This window comes from Camelus bactrianus, chromosome 2 (genome assembly GCF_048773025.1).
Source record: "Camelus bactrianus isolate YW-2024 breed Bactrian camel chromosome 2, ASM4877302v1, whole genome shotgun sequence".
Lineage (NCBI taxonomy): Eukaryota > Metazoa > Chordata > Mammalia > Artiodactyla > Camelidae > Camelus > Camelus bactrianus.
The window spans coordinates 69,965,029-69,985,788 of NC_133540.1; the positions used below are offsets into that span (position 1 = coordinate 69,965,029).

At 34.4% G+C, this 20,760-nt stretch overlaps 1 protein-coding gene across 12 annotated transcripts in view; it reads right to left on the bottom strand.

Annotated features, from left to right (window-relative positions):
- The window catches only part of PDLIM5 (PDZ and LIM domain 5), a 185,413-nt gene that overhangs the window by 140,862 nt on the left and 23,791 nt on the right, over positions 1 to 20,760 (bottom strand). The gene's annotated exons all lie outside the window — the stretch shown is intronic.

The following is a 20,760-nucleotide window of genomic DNA, read 5'->3' on the forward strand; positions in this document are numbered from 1 at the left end:
TTGCCTTAACATTTCTTTGGTGTATGCAAACATCTTTTCAAAAAGTTAAACATTAAGAATACATTTCCAAGAACATCTATCAGGCAACCCCCTGGTTAGCTTAGTTATTATTCTCTGCTGCCATCATTATAAGCCATTTCCTCAATTTCCAAGCAAGATGGAAAAACAGCATACCATAGTACAATATTATTTGAGCTAGAACTCCTATTTCAGGAGCAAAAGCCTTTAACTCATCCGTAAGTTCTCCAGCTACACTGTTCAACATTATAGACATAAACTAGAGACCAACAAGCTCACATGTCATGTCTAATGGCTCAGAAACACTCAGGTAAGAAACATATTCCTTACAATAGATTCTTTAATCACAGGCACACTTCATGGACTAAAACCTGTTCTGGAACAAAACCAATAGAACAGAAACTTAAATTTTTACTGAGAATTCTCTGAAGGGTTATGGCAAGCTTCAAGAGTAAAGTTTTTTTTTCAAAAAGTGTTGTTTTGTTACATTTTGTTTTGTTTGGAAGAAACAGGGAGGAAGAAGGGGATACCAGGCATTTTTCCCTACCAAAGTGATTGACAAATCAAAAACTTTATTCTTTAGAGCAATGTAAAATACACAAAAACTCAAAAAACTGGCAGACATGACCCAGCCCTAGCTGAAATTAGTATATTTATTTTCTTCACTCCAAATCTAAAACTCTATTTAGGTATTTGATTAAGTGAATAGAAATCTTTCTTGATTTTCACTTGATAATTACTCTGCAACCATAAAAAAATCAGTAAATTTTTTTTTTGAAATAGTTTGAGAAACACAAGTATTAGCGTGGATGTGGGGAAAAGGGAACCTTTGTGCAGTGTTGGTGGGAATGCATATTGGTGCAGTCACTACACAAAACAGTATGGAGGTTCCTCAAAAAATTAAACATAGAACTACTATACAATCCAGTAATTCCATTTTTGAGTATTTATCCAAAGAAAATGAAAACACTAATTTGAAAAGATACATGCACCCCTACGTTCACTGTAGCATTATTTACAGCAGCCAAGATACGGGAGCCACCTAAGTGTCCATCAACAGATGAACAGATAAAGATGTAGTGTACACATACAACAGAATATCACTCGCCATTTGTAACAACACGGATTGATCAAGAGGGTACTATGTTAAGTGAAGTAAATCAAACAGAGAAAGACAAACACTGGATGTTTTCACTTATATGTAGAATGTAAAAAACCAAACAAATGAACAAATACGACAAAACAGAGTCATAAATACCGAGAGCAAACTAGGCATTGCCAGAGGGGAGGGGGTATGGAAGGATTAGTGAAATAGGTGAAGGGAATTAAGAGGGGCAAAATACCAGTTATAAAATACACAAATCATGGGGATGTAATGCATAGCATAAGGGAATGCAGTCAATAATATTCCAATCATTTTTTATGGTGCATGTGTAAAAATATCAAATCACTATGTTGTACGACAGAAACTAATGTAATATCGTAAGTCAACTACACTTCAATTAAAAAAAGAATCAATAACACAAGCTCCGTTTCTTGGAACTGATTCAATATTTGTTTCCAACAACTTTTTATAGACTTAGGAGGTATGTATACCAATTCATACATGTTAAAAGAAAAAAAAAAAGAAAACAACAGAGTAGGAAAGAGAGTAGTATGCTGGGCTGTAGGAAAAAAAAAGCTTTTTATTAACTTGACGACACACAAAATGTACGGGAATAAATCTATAGCCCAGTATTTAGACTCAAAAGCAAAAAATTGAAAGAGAAATTCAAATTCATGAGAATTTGGAAGGCTTGACAAAGAGTTCACAAAAATAAAACCAGAGAGACTTTAGAAGGCTTCACTATCCCTTTGAGTTAACAGGATGTTCTGGGGTTTGTTTAAATATTTTTAAGCAGTAATATATATATTACAGTGCACAACAACAACAACAAAAAGCACTACCGACTGTAGGGGAAGTGTCAGTCCTACCGTATTCTGTGTGTTTAGACCATATAAGAAATATTATACATAATTCAGTACCAGAGAAGCCACCATGGTCACAATAGAAGATCCAGAAGTTATACCAGGAAGTACTTAGGAAAAATGGATGGTGCTGAAAAAACTGACTGTATGATATAGTAGTGAACTAGAATTACTGTGTTTTACAAAGCAGTGATTCCCACACCCTGCTGATCATAACCTCTCTGCGCACCTTCTAAAAGTACAGGTCATGGAGATCATTACGAGAGATTCTGATTTAGAAAGTCGGAGTTTGAGCCCAGGAATCTAATAAACCCTCTAGGCAGGAACAAGAGTCCAAGGGTACCAGTTCCAGAAAGAAAGATTTCAATTCTCAGCACAGATACAGGCTGGAAAACATTCAGAACATTCCAGAAATAAAATGATTTCCTTGCAAAGTAATGAGATTCCTATTCCTGGGTATGTCTAAGTAGAAGGCAGACAGCCACATGCCAAGGGTACTGGATAGGAGATATACGGATTTGAAAATGAGAAACAGACTAAGCACACAATCAATAATTGGTGAGTACATGACCTGATGCAAGAGACCATTACACAATTTTAGTCACACATTATAAATGGTCTTTCTCTGTAAGAGTAATACAATCATGACGTTCTGATTCTCATTACACATCAGTCATTTCAATCAGATTGCAAACATTTTTTGTTTTACCATGGCAAATGCTACAAGATGAAATATGAGTTTCAATCTAGCTAGAGTTCAGAGAAACTGAATTTATATTATTAAATAGTAAGCATAACTTCAAAATGATTTCAAAAAGAACTAAAATAACATTCTGTTAAGCTGTGATGACACTGGCAAATGGAACAAACAAGACAGTAGGAAGTCTCCTAGGCCAGAAAGAACTGATTATTCAGGGAAACATAAATCATCTCTACACAAGATACTGACGTTGTCCCATAAAGACATAACAGTAACTCCCAACAGAAATAAAAGGCAGCTAAACACAATCAATTTCCCTATCATTCTGTATATAATAAACATAAACTCTCATATTAAGGAACGATGTTAGACAGCCAAAATCACAACCTGCCATTTTGGAACAAGCAAAACAAAGTGAAAACATAAAAGGATTGTAGAAATCCAAGTGGTCTGGAGTCTGGCATTCAATGACCTTTCCCCAGTGTTTTGACAGATAAAAAAACAAGTCTCCCATATCAAAGCTGGTGCAGGTCATCAGATGTTTGGACCTTTTAAAACAGAACTATCATCAGAGATTGGGTGGTTTAATTGATAAGAAAAAGAATTTCTTCAGGCAGCCAAGTGACAGATACAAACACCTAGGAGAGAAACCTCGCAGATCTCGAAAATAAATTCACCTGAACAATATTACAGCTATTTTTATCCCAATATGAAGTTGAACCATCAAAAATACCCTCCCACACAATGAAAAGCTATTATAAAACAGTATTATTTCGGGAGAGGTCAGTGAAAAATATCCATATTACTCAATTAAAAATTCTACTGGCTAAAGAGAGATTAAGGAATCTCTTGTAGTAACAACTTAATACTAAATTAATGTTCAAGGCAGTTATTTTCAAAACTAATTACACCCGTCAAAGAACTCATCTGTCCTGAGCTTGTTCAGCTGTTTAAGAAAATACGTGGTGGGGGAGGAAGAGTAGTTTGGAATGTATAATCTATGGTGTCTGGCCACTTCAACAATCTATCTTTCTAGGCCTGTTCTGTGACTACTGGTTTCATTCAGATATTGGAAATAATTTAAGAAATACCCAACATCTAATAGCTCCAATTTAAAAAAAAAGTCACTATCACAAACTTCTGTCTGCTGATTTAAAAATCAAAAACAAAACTTTCAAAATGGCAAACTAGAAAGGAAGAAACCTATGTGCCCATCCTGCAAATATTTGGCTAGTACTCACACCAGCGGCAACACCCACAAAGATATCTATTTCAACAGGTTGCCTGGTACAGGCTTTATGCTAATAATACAGAAAAGGAGGAGGAAAGGGGAAGCAATGCTGGAGAGTTAGATGTTTCACAGGTATTCATTCATTTAACCTCACAAAGACGCTATAAAGTACTAGTACTCCGAATTTATAAGTGAGGAAACTAAGGTAAAGAGAGGTTAAGTTACTAGTCTAAGGTCACTTAGAGTCAGGAGGTCACATTACTGAGGCTGGAACCCAGGCAGTGCGATTCCAAAGTCCACCTTGTGATCACCAGCTGGGCTGCCCTCCCACCCAGCATATCACCTGCCACTCTCCCTCCAGAGATAACACACTGCACACTCCAGCCAAAAGCACATGTTTTACTCTTGCACAGTTTACTCCCTAAATCCCATCTATCTGTCCCTCCTACTTTGATAAACTAGGCTGGATAAAGCAGGAGAGAAATCTCTTTCCCTTAAAGCTTAGCTCTAAACTGCTACCTGATTAACTCTCAGGTATCCAAAAACAGGTATTCATACATCACACAAGCTTTAAAAAAAAATTCCTCAGTCAAACCATCCAGACCAAAAAGGAAGAGAGACTGAAGAAGCAGGAGGAGATCAGGGGGCAGGAAGGAAAAGGCAGAAAAAGAGGAAGAGAGGGAAAGTGGCAGAAAAGACAGACACTTGCCCTGCCTCCTCCAATTTCCTCGCTTCACTTTAAAACCCCTGCAGTTCTCCTACTGAATTAATCTTACTCTTTTGAGAAGGAGAGAAGTCAGCCTGCCCAGTTTCTGCCTTCCAAGATAGCGTATTACCCCATTTCCTCCCAACATTTTTATTTTGGTAGAAGGATCTTCCCCAGGGATTCCCTTGATGACTGACAACAGAAGCCTCTCTGAGGAGAGACTGGTGAGAGAGGAATAAGACTGATTGATGAAATATGATTGATCAATGAAATAACATAGAGCACAGCTCCTCAAAGCGTCTGCAAAGAGACAGTTCTTAAAAATCTCCTATCTGTTTCAGACCAGTATTTTAATAAAAATACAACAAAAACCAAATTATCTGAAAAATTTATTTTTAAAAAATGTATAAAATACAACCCCCAAATTTCTATTATTACATTCAACAGACATAAAATTACTGGGTCAAACTGCCATTAAAATGTCTAAATACACTCAATTTCTGAACTTACGTTATCACAAACTGACAACACTTTTAATAATACCGTATTAGAACATCAAAGACCAGTTGCTGTGCCTGAAATGTCCTGACATTTTAAAGAGTTAGAAAAAATTTTTTTAGAAAATCAGAAAAATATATATTTTTAAGTGTCAACAGGAATTACCAGAGGGATTAGACAACATGACTACAGGCAACTTTAAAATTTTTCTTCTTTATACTCTGTATGTTTAAAATTAGTACAAGTAAATGAAATTTTAAAAAACAAATACATTTCAGTTGCTATAACTTATTTTATAACACATAAAAGCCTGAATATTCAAAACATCATTTCTGCCTTTTTATCCCTGCATACATTCTTGGTGTTCGTCCTCTCTTTATTCAGCCTTCAATTCTGCATAAGGAACTGAACTGTAAAACAGAAATCTATGCATAACTTATGTAAAATTTCCTGGGACTGGCTATTACAGGTATTGATCCCCTAGTTTGGAAGAGCTATTAAAATGTTAACTGTGTCTACACATGTCCCTTTGGCTAAAAATTAATGAAAGAATTCACGGTTGTTAATAAATTTCACAGGTGGTGGGTATAGCTCAGCGGTAAACATATTTAGCATGCACAACGTTCTAGGTTCAATCTCCAGTACCTGTATCTAAAAAAAATTTTTTAAATAAAATTCACAAGTTTTCAAGTACTCTTACAAGGTATTAGATGCTCTAAAAGGAGCTGCTTTTGCTGATAAGGCACAGTAACTTTCAGAAAAAAATTATACTTTGAAAAAAATTATACTTTCAGATGTGAATAGACACCATTGCCAAAGTAATACCATGTTTAGATTCTTTACTACGTACAAGGCTTTTATATTAAAAGAATACAATGGATGCATGCATGTATTCATTCATTCCGTACATACCCATTAAACACCAAGGACACAATGGGAAACAGACAATACAGCAGTGAGCAAGAAAAATGCCTTTGTGAAGTTAGTATAGAAAGTAGACATTAAATAAATAATTAGCATAACTATAGTACTTAAATATAATTCTCATAAGTGTACTACCTTTTTTTGATGCAAGGTGTTATAAGAGTAAATAATATGGGTATTTCAAACAGTCTAGGAGTCAACCAGGTGACTCAGACAGTCCAGGGGTAGCCAGGCAGAAGAATTTCAAAAAGACCAGTATATGTGAAGATCCTGAGCTGGGAATATACCATTACAACAGCAAAACATATAAAAAATCAATGAAATATATGAAAACACAAAAACATCTCTGTTAAATATATTTAATTTTCATTTTTAGCCACGAGCAAAAGACCTCTGAAATCACTCATGGGGGTACTTAATTTTAAATTTAGCCACTGAATTTGAGAGAGGAATAAATATAACTCTAATATCTCTCTGCAGGTAAAATCCAAATGAGCCTGTTTTTTTTAAAGCCCACGCACTTGGCTTCTCCGTGCTTAGCCCTGACCTCAAAGCCCAGGTCACTCCTCATTTGGACTCCTGGCTGAAAATCTAGGTTTAGCTAAGCAGTGGCAAAATAGTTTTCCAAGAAGGATTCTCCAATAACAGATATAATAATGAATGTTGTTATTCCTCTCAGCCTATCTGGCAAGTTAAAACTCTCTCACAGCATGTAGCTATACACTCAAAGACAAAAGTGCTGGTGGTGAAGAGTGGTCCAAAATCTATGATTTGAAACTGGATGACGGTGCACTAGATACACGTTCTGCTATGTAGCAATAATATACAGAATTAATACAAAATAGGTTCCTACTTTATGAAATGAAGCTGTTTCATTATCTCTACATAACTCTTTGTGACGATATGCAGACAAGATAAGCCACCCTACAAATAAGATTTAAACCTGAACTCTAGAATAATTCACTAAGATGTTTTCCCACCTTATCTAATAGGAATGTCAAAGTACTCAAGAAGGTATCTTAACAGCTGAGCACAGTCAATTAACCTTTCCAAAATGAATTCTGTACTATATAATTGGTAATCATATTTTTATCATGATCATAACATGTTTTGTATAGTTCACTGGGTATAAACCACTCCTTCAATTTTTTTACCTCTACTGGGATACTGGTATTGGGTGTCTGAATTATTATTTTCACTTCTTTACATAAACAGTAGTCACTACTATTAGGATAAAAAAAATAAATTATCTTCTCAACTCTACAATACTAAGCAGAAAGATTTCATTGACAGTAAATACATAATTATTAAGACATGTCCCCAAAACGCTCAGCAACAAAACGAGGAACAAAGAAGCATCACAGAAAGCATTAATTCAATTAAAGCCATTGACAATACCTTCCTTTGAGGGAAATAATACATATGTCAAAGAATCATATACATAAGGAGGAAAAAAAAGAATCATATATAAAGCAGTCTTCAAAAAAAAGGAATCTACACCAGAGGATAGTCTTAAGCAATTCTTAAATCACAGCTCACTCATTTGGTGTGAGTCTGAAAGTGTCACATCTGCTGGGCATAAATCTTCTGAAATCAGAAAGACTCAAACTTTAATGCCTTTTTATCTACTACCATCAATGAGAATTTATAGAGGAACCATACAAAAATGAGAGATACAATTTTAGATAAATCTGGTTTTTCTGGAACTAATTGAATTTGTAGGCTGTTACCTATTTATAATGTAGTTTGGATTAAGTCAAATGGAAACTGAAATTGGCAGTGAGTAGTCAGCTAGTTTGGTTTCTCCTTTACTGGGTCTAATGTGCATCTGGCAAGCCATCAGCCCAGACCTTTTCTGGGCATCAGTGTGCTGGCCAAAGCAGCCCCCAAATAACTCAACTTGCTGCATTAGTGATGTTCAAGTTGCAAAAACATTTCCCCAGACTTTCTTTGGAAAACAGCTTGTACTGATCTTCATAAAAATGTCCTCTTATATATTCATCAATTCAATAAGACTTCTACAAGAATTCTAATACTGGCAATAGAACAGTCATTTCTGTTTTTACATACAAAGCAAGTAATACATTTACTCAATAATTTTAATTTAACATTCAAAAGTTTCATTTTTTTTTTAATGTCCTAGACAGTTGGTTATATGAAATTTAGGTCTTCACAGCTTGATGGACAAATCTGTAAGCCAGAGGAGACAGACAAATATCTACAATGCCAAACCTTTTTGTAAAATAACTAAGCTCCATTTTAATTTTGGCATGCTATCTAACAGAAGATGTTGCTAAGGTCAACTTACAACACAACCTTAACTGAACCATACTTGGAGATTACTGCAACTTAATGGAAAATCTTAAGAAAAATCTTAAGCTAAAGTTTAACAAAATATTCTACTCTATAATTCTAAACAGTGAAACCAGGCCAGGCTTATACAGTTGTGTCATTTGAGATTATAAAATTCTGAAACAAACAAAAAGTTACTTTAATGTGTGTTTTGATGACATTTACGTTCTCAGATACAACTAGGATTTCTTGCATAATGCTAGTAGTTAGGGATATACTCACATCGATAAGCTTTTCAAGTTGAAATTAGCATTAATACAAAAGATATACTGTAGAATATAATATAGATAAGAAACCTGATTTGATCCAAGCATAATTTAACTAGTCAGTATTGAGAAAAAAATACATATGCCAGGCACAGTGGTAGGTTCTAAAATTCAAAGATGAATATGTAAAATGTAGTGTATGCTTAGAATAAACTTATACTCTGGGGTTGAAACTGAGAAAGATTTCATTGAGGAGGGTCACAGTGGCTTCAGCCTTAAAAGATGTGTGGGACTTTCCAGATATATAGAGCAGAAAAGCATCAAGAAATGTAGCTATAAAAGTCTTAACAATATGTAAGAAACATGTATCAGAGGGAGAAAAAAACCTACAATGCCCTTAGAGACATGAAAGTTTGTCAAGAAACAGTGTGACCTTGTCAAGATCTAGAATGTGAATGAGAAGGCAGATGACTATATCCCCTGGTCTATGCATGCTTCTAAAGGTTTTTCTGACCCTCTCAAATGTTCCCACTGTTGGAGTATAATCTTTCTTGAGGGTAACTTGGCAATAATTATCAAAAATCTTAAAAACACATAAACTTTTGGATCCAGTAATTAGACCTCTAAGTACTTATTTCTGTCAAATAAGAGTGCAGGATGTTTAGGACAACAGGTTTTATACTAGTAAACAACCATTTTTATGTACAAAGTTTAAAAAAATCATTAACATATTCATGAAATTAAATATTATTCAGTGATTAAAGGACCACAGAATTAGATCTTTTTCTATGTCAATAAATGATCTACATACTTAAATTTCAGTCCATGGAATGCTGTTAAGTGAAAAAGTAGGAGAACATATATCACTAAAGAAAATACGCAGATGGCAATAAAGCAAACAAAAGACGCTTAATCCAGTCATAAGATGAATAGGTTCTGGGGATCTAATGCACAGCATGGTGACTACAGTTAACAATACGGTACTGGAAGTTGCTAGAACTTAAATGTTCTCATCACAAAAAAAATTACAATTATGTAAGGTGATGGGTGTGTTAACTAACCTTATCGTGGTGGTCATTTCACAATGTATACACGTATACTTTAATATATGTTGCACATTTTAAACTTATACAATGTTAATATGTCAATTACATTTCAGTAAAGTTGGAAAAAATTTTAATAGAAAAAGAAAACATACTGAACATCAGTGGTCATTAGGGAAATATAAATTAAAACCAAAGATGGTTTCCACATATATATCCATATGCAAAAGAATGAAAGTGGACCTCTTCCTCATACCATATGGAAAAATTAACTCAAAATGGATTATCAACTTAAATGTAACAGCTAAAACTATAAAACTCTTGGAAGAAAATATTGGAATAAATTTTCAGGACTCTGGGATTGTCAAAGCCTTCTTAGATGCGACACTTAAAGCATAACAAAAGAAAAAATAGAAAAATTGGACTTCATCAAAATTAAAAACTTGTGCATCAAGGTTAAGTGAAAAGACAGCCCACAGAACAGAGAAAATATCTGCAAATCATATATTTGATAACAGACTTGCCTCATAAACATGTATTGTTTTTAAAAAACTCCTACTACTCAATAATAAAAAGATAAAAACCCCACATTTAAAATGAGCAAAGGATTCAAATACACATTTCTCCATAAAATTAGGTATGCAAATGTCCAAAGAGTACATAAAAAGATGCTCAATAGCATTAGCTATCAGGAATATGCAAACCAAAACAACAACGACACCACTTAATACCAAGATGACTACAGACAATAACAAGTATGGACAAGAGCGTGGTGAAGTAGAAGCCTCATAACACAGCTGATGAGAATTAAAACGGTGCAGCTGCTCTGGAAAATGGTCTCAAACTTCCTAAAATGGTTAAACACAGAATTACCATATGACCCAGTAATCCCACTCACAGGTACATATCCAAAGCAATGAAAGCATAAGCCCACACAGAAATTTGTACACAAATAGCATTCATTTCAATAAAAAAAAAACTTGAACAGTGCATCACATGTTGAAGACTCTAATAATTCATCTTGATTTAAAAAAAAATACTATGCATACGATTTAGAATGACTAAAATTAAAAATACTGATCATAGCAAGTATTGATGAGGATGTGAAGAAACAGAACTCTCATACACTGCTAATGGAAATGTAAAACGATATAACCACTTAGGAAAACTTGCAATTTCTTAAAAAGTTAAGCATATACCTTCCATATACTTCAGCCATTTCACTCCTAAGTATTTAACCGAGAAAAACGAGAGCACACATCCTTACAAAGCCTTGTATGTGAAGGTGCACTGCAGCTTTCTTTATAAAGTAACAGCCCCAAATGGGAAATAATCCAAATGTCCATCAACAGGTAAATAAACAAACTACACAAAGAAACACTACTCAGTAATACAAGGAAATGAACTTCTGTTAGCTACAGCATGGATGAATCTCAAAATAATTGTTATAATTACACTGAATGAAAAAAGCTCAGACCCAAGGGGGGGCAAAAAAAAAAAAAAAGAGTGCATATTGCATAGTTTCACTTATATGAAATTCTAGGAAATGCAAACTAATCTATAGTGATACAAAGCAGATCAGTGGTTGTATGGGATGAGAAGGGGAAAGTGAAGGGAAAGCGACTACAAGAGCTCCCAGGAAACTTCTGGGGGTGATCGATTATGTTCACTCTCTTGATTGTAATGATAGTTTTGTGGGTGTACAGATCTGTCCAAAGTTATCAAAGTGTACATTTTAAATATGAGCAGTATATTGCACATGTATTAAACATCAATAAAGGTAAAAACCTAAGCTATAAAACATATAAAAATGATTCCACTTCTGTATTTTAAAAATAAACATTTATATGCACAGAAAATATTTTTCTTGGTAGTATATTAATCATAAGGGGATTATAAGGTATTTTTTCTTTTACACTTCCATCATGGAAACTCAAAGATGTATTAAAATACTGTTCGTAGTTCACACACACAAAAAATAAACTTCTACTACTAATTCCAAAACATTGTACTATAGTAAAAATCTAGAGTGTTTTTTAATCTACAAAACACATATAGGAGATTCTGATTCATAAATTTAATTTGGTCCAATTATCTCTTAACTAATGAGAAATGGGGAAAAAAGCAACTCTTAAAACTAAATAGTTTATTATAAAAATTACATTCCTTACCCTATCTGTTTCTGGCATAAGAAATCTCTAACTTAAATGAGATAGATGATGAAATGGACATTCATCTTGCCAATGTTTTGAAAAAATAAAGCACAGTTTATACATCTTAGTTGTACAGATTATGAGCCTTAGCTGTTGCTGAAAATTTACGAAGACAGAGAGGAATAATACAATACGCAAGTGATGTATTTCACAAGGTAGCCAATCACTGAAGATAAATTCTGAAGTTTATCCAATATTCAATGTGTTCTGGGTCCAAAAAGAAAAGGAAATTGTCCCAGGATTTAAGTATGAACTAGCAACAGTAAAAGATTCTTTAATATGATCATATTAATTCTAAAATATCAGATAAGGATAATCAACGTCAGAGTCAAGAAGTTATGGAAGGAAATGATTTACTCAAACACCTGAACAGCTCAAAAGCTTGGAAGAGCATTAAGTTTCCCGTCTCAAGTGCAAATGCTAGATGCCTGTCCATAACCAAAATCAGTTTCTGGCTTTTATTCTGAATAAAGTAATGATCACTGCATTCTTTTCTTTTCTTCATTTTTTTGGGGGCTGGGGGTGAGGGTAGATCACTGCATTCTTTACAATGAAAAAGTGACCACACTCCTAAATCAATATACCAAGGATCTCTGTTAGTGAACACAAACAAGGTTCACACTATCACGTAAAAATTCCCACTGGGGATAGAGAAATGCTGCTTTGTGACAGAGATGGAGAATAAAGACTTCTGACAGATAAAGTTGTATAAAAAAACCATGGAATACAGTCACTTAATATTATACTACAAAACTCAAATTCACATATAAGACAAAAAGAACCAGACACAGAATTGAAAGGTATATTAAGAATCCACTCCTACCTTCTGGGTACAACCCAAATTAATTCACTGAATTACTTAACACTACAACACTGGCTATTCATTAAAACGCTACTCTAAAAGAATCATTTACCTTCTTGAATCACCACTTTTTGAATCATCTCTCAGTTTTTCACATTTGGGTCATACAATTAGCAGATCAGCCACAAAATTTTTTTTCAATACTAAATTGGCTTCTGCTGCCATTTACCATTTACACAATTATCAAACACACTGACTTATTTTAATATCAGGCTACATAAAATAGGATTATAAATATCAAACTAACGAGAAATTCTAGAAAGATAATACATGCAATATACAGAATAAATTAGTTTTGATCAGATACCCCTTTGGGTCATCTCACCAATTTTTTATCCACTGTTAAGGAAGGACATGGTCAAGAATTTTAAGTACTATTATTAAATAATATATAGTATATGGGACCATAATTCCAGCTACTTTATATATAAATCTTTAAATAAACATTTTTAGAGGTATAATTAACATGGCATTGTATAAGTTACGTATTTTTAATTTTGAGAAAAGCTAATGGAAAGCATATTCACAGATGTCAACATTTCAAAGACTTAAAACACTATCCAAAATCATTCAAATATTTTACACAGAATCAAATATATGGAAAAATATTCAAAAACAGAGTTTACAATATTTTATAGTCATTGTTGACAAGATGTTCAGGTCATTTTAAATTGTTTATTAATTGTAATTGGAAATTTGCATATAACTTATCATAATACTTGTTAACAAGATTACCTATACCTTATATTTAATTTTTTCTGTTATTAACAGCCACATAAAGATATGTGTTGGCAAAAAATAAGCAAACATTCCTTTAAAAAACATGGATATAAAAAATAATTACTTCAAAAACATTGACATGTAAATTATGTACATCACTAATACTTATACGTACTGGTCTGGAAATACATCCATGATACAATCAAAGAACAAAAGGAAAACTGCAGAACAACATGTATTAGTGGGGGAGAGTGATGCACATTAGAACATAGAAATGAGTAAAACGGTAGAAAGAGTGTATCTAGAAGAAGGAAGACTAGAAAAGGTTGGGGAAATTTTACTTTATACTCTGTATATTGTTAAACTATTCAAATATTTTACAAGTGTCATTAAGCTTTAATTTTTCAATAAAAATGTTTGTTTTAAAAGATGTCACCAGATAGTCTTATAAAATATTCTTGACATCCTACACCTAATTAGTAAGGCTCATATAATGACCAAAACCAAAAAAGCAACAAATTTTAACTACCAGATAATCAACTCTAGAATGACTTCACCATTTATATGGTATTTATCATTCATATAGGTGTCTATCTAAGGTATGTATAATATACATGCATATGTGTCCACAGGAACTGCATGTTATGTAACCTAATATGATCAAACATTCCCAATCAGCCTGTAAAATTCTAGAACCGAGGACAGAGTGTCCCAGACTGACAAGTGCCCGGTTCACAGCTGCTAGGATAGCTGTTTGTCTCAACCATCCATTCTGCTCCCACACAACTAAAAAGAGCCCACACGCTATCTGAGACGGAAGAGCTGCCAAATCTTCTAGGCTACTTGCATTTCATCAACAGAAGAAAACACACGTTTATGACCATTCCTAACGGGACATCTTCTGAACTGCCTCACTCTCAAAGGGCGGTGTACAAAGTAATTCTTCCTGCAAAACTACTTTCCATAAAAGGACATGAGCTGTACTCTCTGTTTACTTCACTTCCTTAGTATTCTTACTCCACCTTAAGTCATGGAGAAATAATTGGCCCTAAGGCAAATCCTTTATGGCATTTGCTTTAGTAAAGGGCAAAGCATTTTATGACTGAAACAGCCCAATAAAGGAGGAGGCAGTAAGGCGGAAGGTAAAACACATGCTCAACCAGGAGGCCTCAAAAACACCTAATAGCTAAGTTGAACTTGTCATGGCTTAAGAACTGACTCAAAAAGTACAAACACTTAAAAATATGTAAGTGTTCTATGTTATAAATGTATAAATTCAGGTTCAAAGAAAGGCTTGCTTGCTTATATATTGGATTCAGAAGTGAAATTTTTGCACCACCACCACCAACAAAAAAAACCCAAGATATTTTTTAAGGGCTACTTATAGTACACATTTAACGGCAAAGATATGATTTAGAAGTGACACCACATTTTTCAAAACTATTCAAAGGTAAAAGCAAGTTATTTTAAGGATGATGGAGATTTTTAAAAATTATATTCCCATTTCTAAAAGACTTTAGGAGTGACTGAAAAATTAGCACCTCTGAAAGAAAAGAAAACAAGGATTTCCTCAATAAAATGAAGGTAATAGGAGTTTCTGAAAACCTGAATGAATATGAATCTTGCCAGTCGGATAAGCACCATTAAAGGAAAAACAGCTCCATGGCTATTTGCAGATAAAAACTGTTTCAATTCAAGAATAATATCAATTACTGCAAGACAAAGAACTTTCCTCACACATTAAATACTCAGGTAAAACCGATCTACAAGTTGATTCACACACAGAGCCAGCACTCAGCAAGCTAGCTGGCATCCGCATCAACAACAAATGCCCACAGTGAAGGATGCACTCACCAGCGGAACGGGTTCATTCAGCACCTTAATACAAACACGCAACTTGAGGGCCCTGTATAGGAGGCTGGGGGAATCTAAGAAGGCTCAAAAACAGTATTTCTCAAGTATCTGCGTCCTTGAATCATTTGCACTGCTTGTTAAAAACACAGATTCGCACTTTCTACTGCTCCAGATTCTAATTCAGTAAATCTTAAGTGAGGCACAGGCATGTGTATTTTTAAGAGCTCCAGCTAATTCTGACCCAGGTGGGACAAGAAACTCTGTTCTAGAGACTCCCCCACACCCTCTGTAGTTTCTTAAGATACACATACAGCCATCCACAAGTACTCAAAGGAAAGTCTGAACACTCCCACCCTGCAGAAGTAACTCCTGTGTTATGCACAGTCGATGAAGCAATTCCTGAACATCTGCAGCATGGGACCAGTAAAAACAATAGAGTCTCTATTCCTAAAGAATGTTTAAAGGAGTACAGGCAGGCTAAAATCAGCAAGGGAAAAGACAGGGGCTTTTTGGATACGCGCATGTGCCATCCGTCTTGGTGGCGGAATCATTAAGGAATGGCCAGGCTGCAAGAGGAAGAAAGCTACAAACAACTTTTAGAAACCAAACCGCAAGAACTTACCTGGATTCAAAGTTTTCTTCAACTTAGTGTTCAGGAGGAGAATGGTCTTGAATCACATGATTCTTGATGATATATTACATTGAAATTACATTGAAATTATGCTTTTTTCTCATAGCCTCTCCATCCCAGCTAGTCAAGTTCTATACTAGTTGAAGTTCACTGACAAAATCAGTATTGGGGGGGGGTGTACTAATAGCATTTAGTAACAAAGCTCTGGTGTGAGGCTAAAACATAATGTTTCTTAGGCAGCAAAGTTAGGATTATATTCAGCTGCACATACCAGAATATCCTTCTACAGTGTTTTAATAGAAAAGAAATTGTTATTTTCTTCATGTAAAGAGAAGTGTAAAGGTAGGCAGTCCAAGGCAGCCCCACAATGACATCACTGCCCCCAGTCTCCTTTATTCTTTTTCCTCAGCCACCCAAATACACAGATTTCATCTACTTTTTAATTGTCACAAATGAGAGCAAGAAAGTCCAAGCACCACATCCACTTTCCTGACAAGGAGAAGAAAAGCAATAGGGAATGAGGGGCACCTCACTCGGGCAAACAGAAATACACCCTGGCAGACATCCACTTAGACTGCAGTGCAATGAGTCTACAAAGGCAAATCTCTCAGCCAGGCAAGCTGCCACCCCAAAGAAAGTCGGGTAGTGGTAGTGATGAAAAGTACTAGACAGGCAAACCGTAGTGTTTGTCACCCAAAAACCGTAGTGTTTGTCACCCAAAAATTTCTTATGAGAAAAGTCATCTTCACCATTTCTGTCCAGAGAGCTTACCATGAGGTCTACCAACCAACCTTTCCTACTCACAAAGATCTTTCTTTTACCTCCTAGAGTCTTAATGCTCTAAGTAAAGCACCTTATCTAGAAGCTACATATAAAACCTTATCCAATGTATTAAAAGCTAAAGGATCCTTACCTAATAGTATTCTTTATTATTTGATTATATTTCAAATACCAAAATAAAAGAAATGTAAAGACTATCTTAAGGAAAGAAATGCTAGGACTAAGCTAGTTACTTATAGGTAGTAACCTACAGATCCACACTAAGTGGCTGGAGCATAAGAAATACAACGAATATCATGGATGCATAGGACTCATCTACGAGGTGAATCCAAGGGATCTGGAGAAGCACACTGACTCCCCAGTTCTGCCTTCCTGAACTTGAGGAAGCCTTTGAGACCTCCTCTCATCCTAAGCCCAGATTTATAATCTACTGGCCTTTTACCACACAGATGTCACATGATTTATGTTTTTTAAGAGCTAGAAGAGCCACTGGAGATGACAATATTCCTTAGGCGTAAGCGGCATGCGCTAGTTCACTCACTTTAACCACACAGTTTCCCAGCTGCATATATATTACACTGGCCATGCAGTGTGAAACTAATGCTTTTATTTACAGAATATTTTATCAAATCATTTGATAACATAGTTCTAGCATAATGATAATATATAACCAAAAGGAGACATATTGAGGTTATAATCTTAGAACTCTAACAGGACAAAATGGATAAGCCTAAGACAAACTGGAAAACTAGCAAAGATGGATGAACAAGAGAGAAATACAATTTGACCAGAGTCAAAAAGACAAAAATAAAGTTTCCTCAAAGTTCATATAGTCAAACAACTTATTTTATTGTAATGCCTTTTCCACAAATTTTTAGAAACTTAAAAAAATTATCACTGTTTTCTTTTTAATTTATAATATTCAAATTTAACTTTCCCTATAAGTTAAATCCTATTCAAGAGAAAGAAAAATGTTTTCAGCCATCACCTAACTCCACTTACCAATAATAAACTGAAGATTTCATTGAGAAGCCAGAAGTAGGTTCCTGGATTTTTTCCTTCCTCTGTAAAATTACAGGTCACACGTAATGGAATTTGAACTTGAAAGATAAAAATGCTGAACTGGCTAGACCATGATCTCAGATTGGTAACACACTGCACTAGCAGGATGCCAGTAAAACCATACTTTGCACAGAATGTACCTCGTTTCAGGACACATGCAGGAAATGTATCTAAGGTTTCAGATTGGTTCCTCTTGGTGTAACTGATTAGATTTCAACACAGAAAGTGAGTAAAGAAAATAAGGAGAAGAGACAGTAATATTAAAATAGTGTTTCCAAAGGTGTGGTATTCAAAATGATTTTAGATGGTACATGGATGAAGAGATTTATCTTAATAGTTACATTTATCTTAACAAGTATTTTAAAATATAATAAAGACATCAAAAACCATCATCCCATAAATGTGAGTGATTAGAATGAGAATACAGTATGAATTTTGGTTTAAAAGCAGGATCATAATCATGAAAATAGTTAAGTAAATCTGGGATATGACAAAAATCATGAACATAGTACACAAATGACAAATCTGGAAAACATGTTGAACCTGCTCTATTTTTCTACAATACAGTTATCTCTCAAAAAAAGTTTTATATAAGACAAATGACTCAGTTCTTTTAATATAAAAATCTAAGGGAAAAAAACTATGGAAGAGGAATTTATACATTATAATGGATTTAAGAAACATATAAACCAATCCCAAAGAATGGACCTTATCTGGATACTGATTCAGATTGCTAAAAAAAAAGGAATAATTATTATATAGACACATATATACTTATGAATGGCAATCGGGAAGATAAGAATTCTGCTGATACTGGGAAATTGTCAATTTTTCAGGTGTGATAAAGGTACTGTGGATTATGTTTTTAAAAGCATTCTTAAAATTTTGAAATACATACTGAAATATTTGGACGATATGATATAACTAGGATTTGCTTCAAAAGAACATGGAAGGGGAAATCAGTGAGAATACAGATAAAGCAAAATTGACTACATACTTAACTGAACCTCAGTGATGGATACAGTGGGCTCATATTATTCTACTTTTATAATGCTGATAATGTCCACATTAAAAATCTGTATTGTTTGTATTAAGTTTTTAATTAATACCAATTACACGGAAATTTTAAATTGTGACTATAAAGAACTGAAGGCAAAAATCTCTTGCTTCAAAACTAAATATGAGGGGCTAATTTTTCAGAATCTTTTCTGATAAATAATGCATTTTAAACACATCTTTTCCTCATTCACCCTACCTTATAACCCGATTTCTTTTTAAATGCTAAGTTAACCATTCTGTCACTACATAATATTTCATAACAGTATATTACATTTCAGAAGCAAATAAAATAAGTGATGCTCTATTTAGATATTTTCAGAGTTCCAACATCCTCACCTCAAGTCAATAAATACATCAAGGAAAAAGGTAAGGAGTTAATAATTTTAAAGTAATCTACTCTTGCTTTCTCTTTACATTTTGACTTTTACTTCCCTGTCTACTAAATTTAGACAATGTTCCATACGACATTTACCAGATTAATATGATTACAGCAATAGATTTGAAAAAGCCACATTCAAAACACATTAGACACTCACTATGCAAGAAAGTCACTTTACTCTCCCATGACTAAACTAAGCAAAAAATGAAAATCACGACAGTCCTTTATGGACTTGTACATAAAAAACAATAAATAGAGATGTATGCATCAATATAATTGTACTTATTTGTTAGTTAACATCAAAAATTTCTAAAATCAACCCAAATCTCAACATGACATCCTAGATTTTTTAATTTAAAAAGGAGGTAGACTGCCTTTGGATAGTAACTTCAAATATGATTAAAAGTAGAAATATGCTTTATAGTCAATAAACTTAAAAATTAGCAGAGATGACACTTCAAATAAAATCTGGAATATAACTAAAGATAAGGATCTACCAAATGTAAAGAAAGCCAGCATAGATAAGGCAATTAAAAGAGAAAAAAGATCAAGACTCTCAAAATATAGGTAATCTTTAAAAATGAATAAACTGTCTTAACTGACATTAAAATAATATATCAACCCCACACCAAAATTAATTCCAGATGGATTACAGAGTTTAAAAATGTTGAAAAGCTAGAAAAAGCAGATGACAGGATAGAATATTTATTAAATATCTCAAGAGGATTGACTTTCTAATCTTTGAAGACATACAAAGGAAAAAGGAAAAGATTTGAACAAATGAAAATGATAAACTTCTGTGTCTCATATATAAACAATAAAAATGAGAAGAGATTGGCAGAAAAATGTGCAGCAAATGTAATAAAAGTTTACTACTAATAAACGTAAGTGGTTCCGGAAAACTGGGACCATACACATCATAATTATTACCATCTTACAGTACGAGGAACCTGAGCCATGGAGGAAGAGGAGTGCCTTAGAATACGAAAAGCGCTAATAATAGCAGTTTCCAAGGGGGGAAAAAACAACATTTTTTTGTATTGCCTCCACTGATCATTTGTCTACTTGTTGTCAAATCAATTCCCCACCCTCCTTTGCCCCCTCTGTATATGGCAAGGCTCCTTTGCTCTGGCTTCTGGATAGATCCCACCAGTAAGAGGCAATGGCAGAGGCTTGGAGGGCCGGAGAGAAGCCTTGGTATTTCTCCCATTTCTACATCTGCTCTATGGTTCCAACTCCAGTCGTTCAGCCCCAGGCTCCGTGGTCCCAGCTCAGGGCCCGTGCCCTCTCTGTGGTTTTGGCTCCTACCAGCCAGCCCCAATGCCCAGGCTCTGGTAACACTACATTTTCCCACTGCCTCTCTGGGTCCTAAAGATGACAATGGTGTCCTGCTGTTGCTCATCTCGAGAATGCCCTGCCAGACCCTGTTTGGTTTCTCTGCTCTACCAAAAACTGTTTTATCAATTCCATCTACTAAAATTTCCTATTTAAAACACCTAGAGTGTTTTTATTTTCCTAATTGGACCCTGACTCATTCAGTTCCTAAAATCAGGA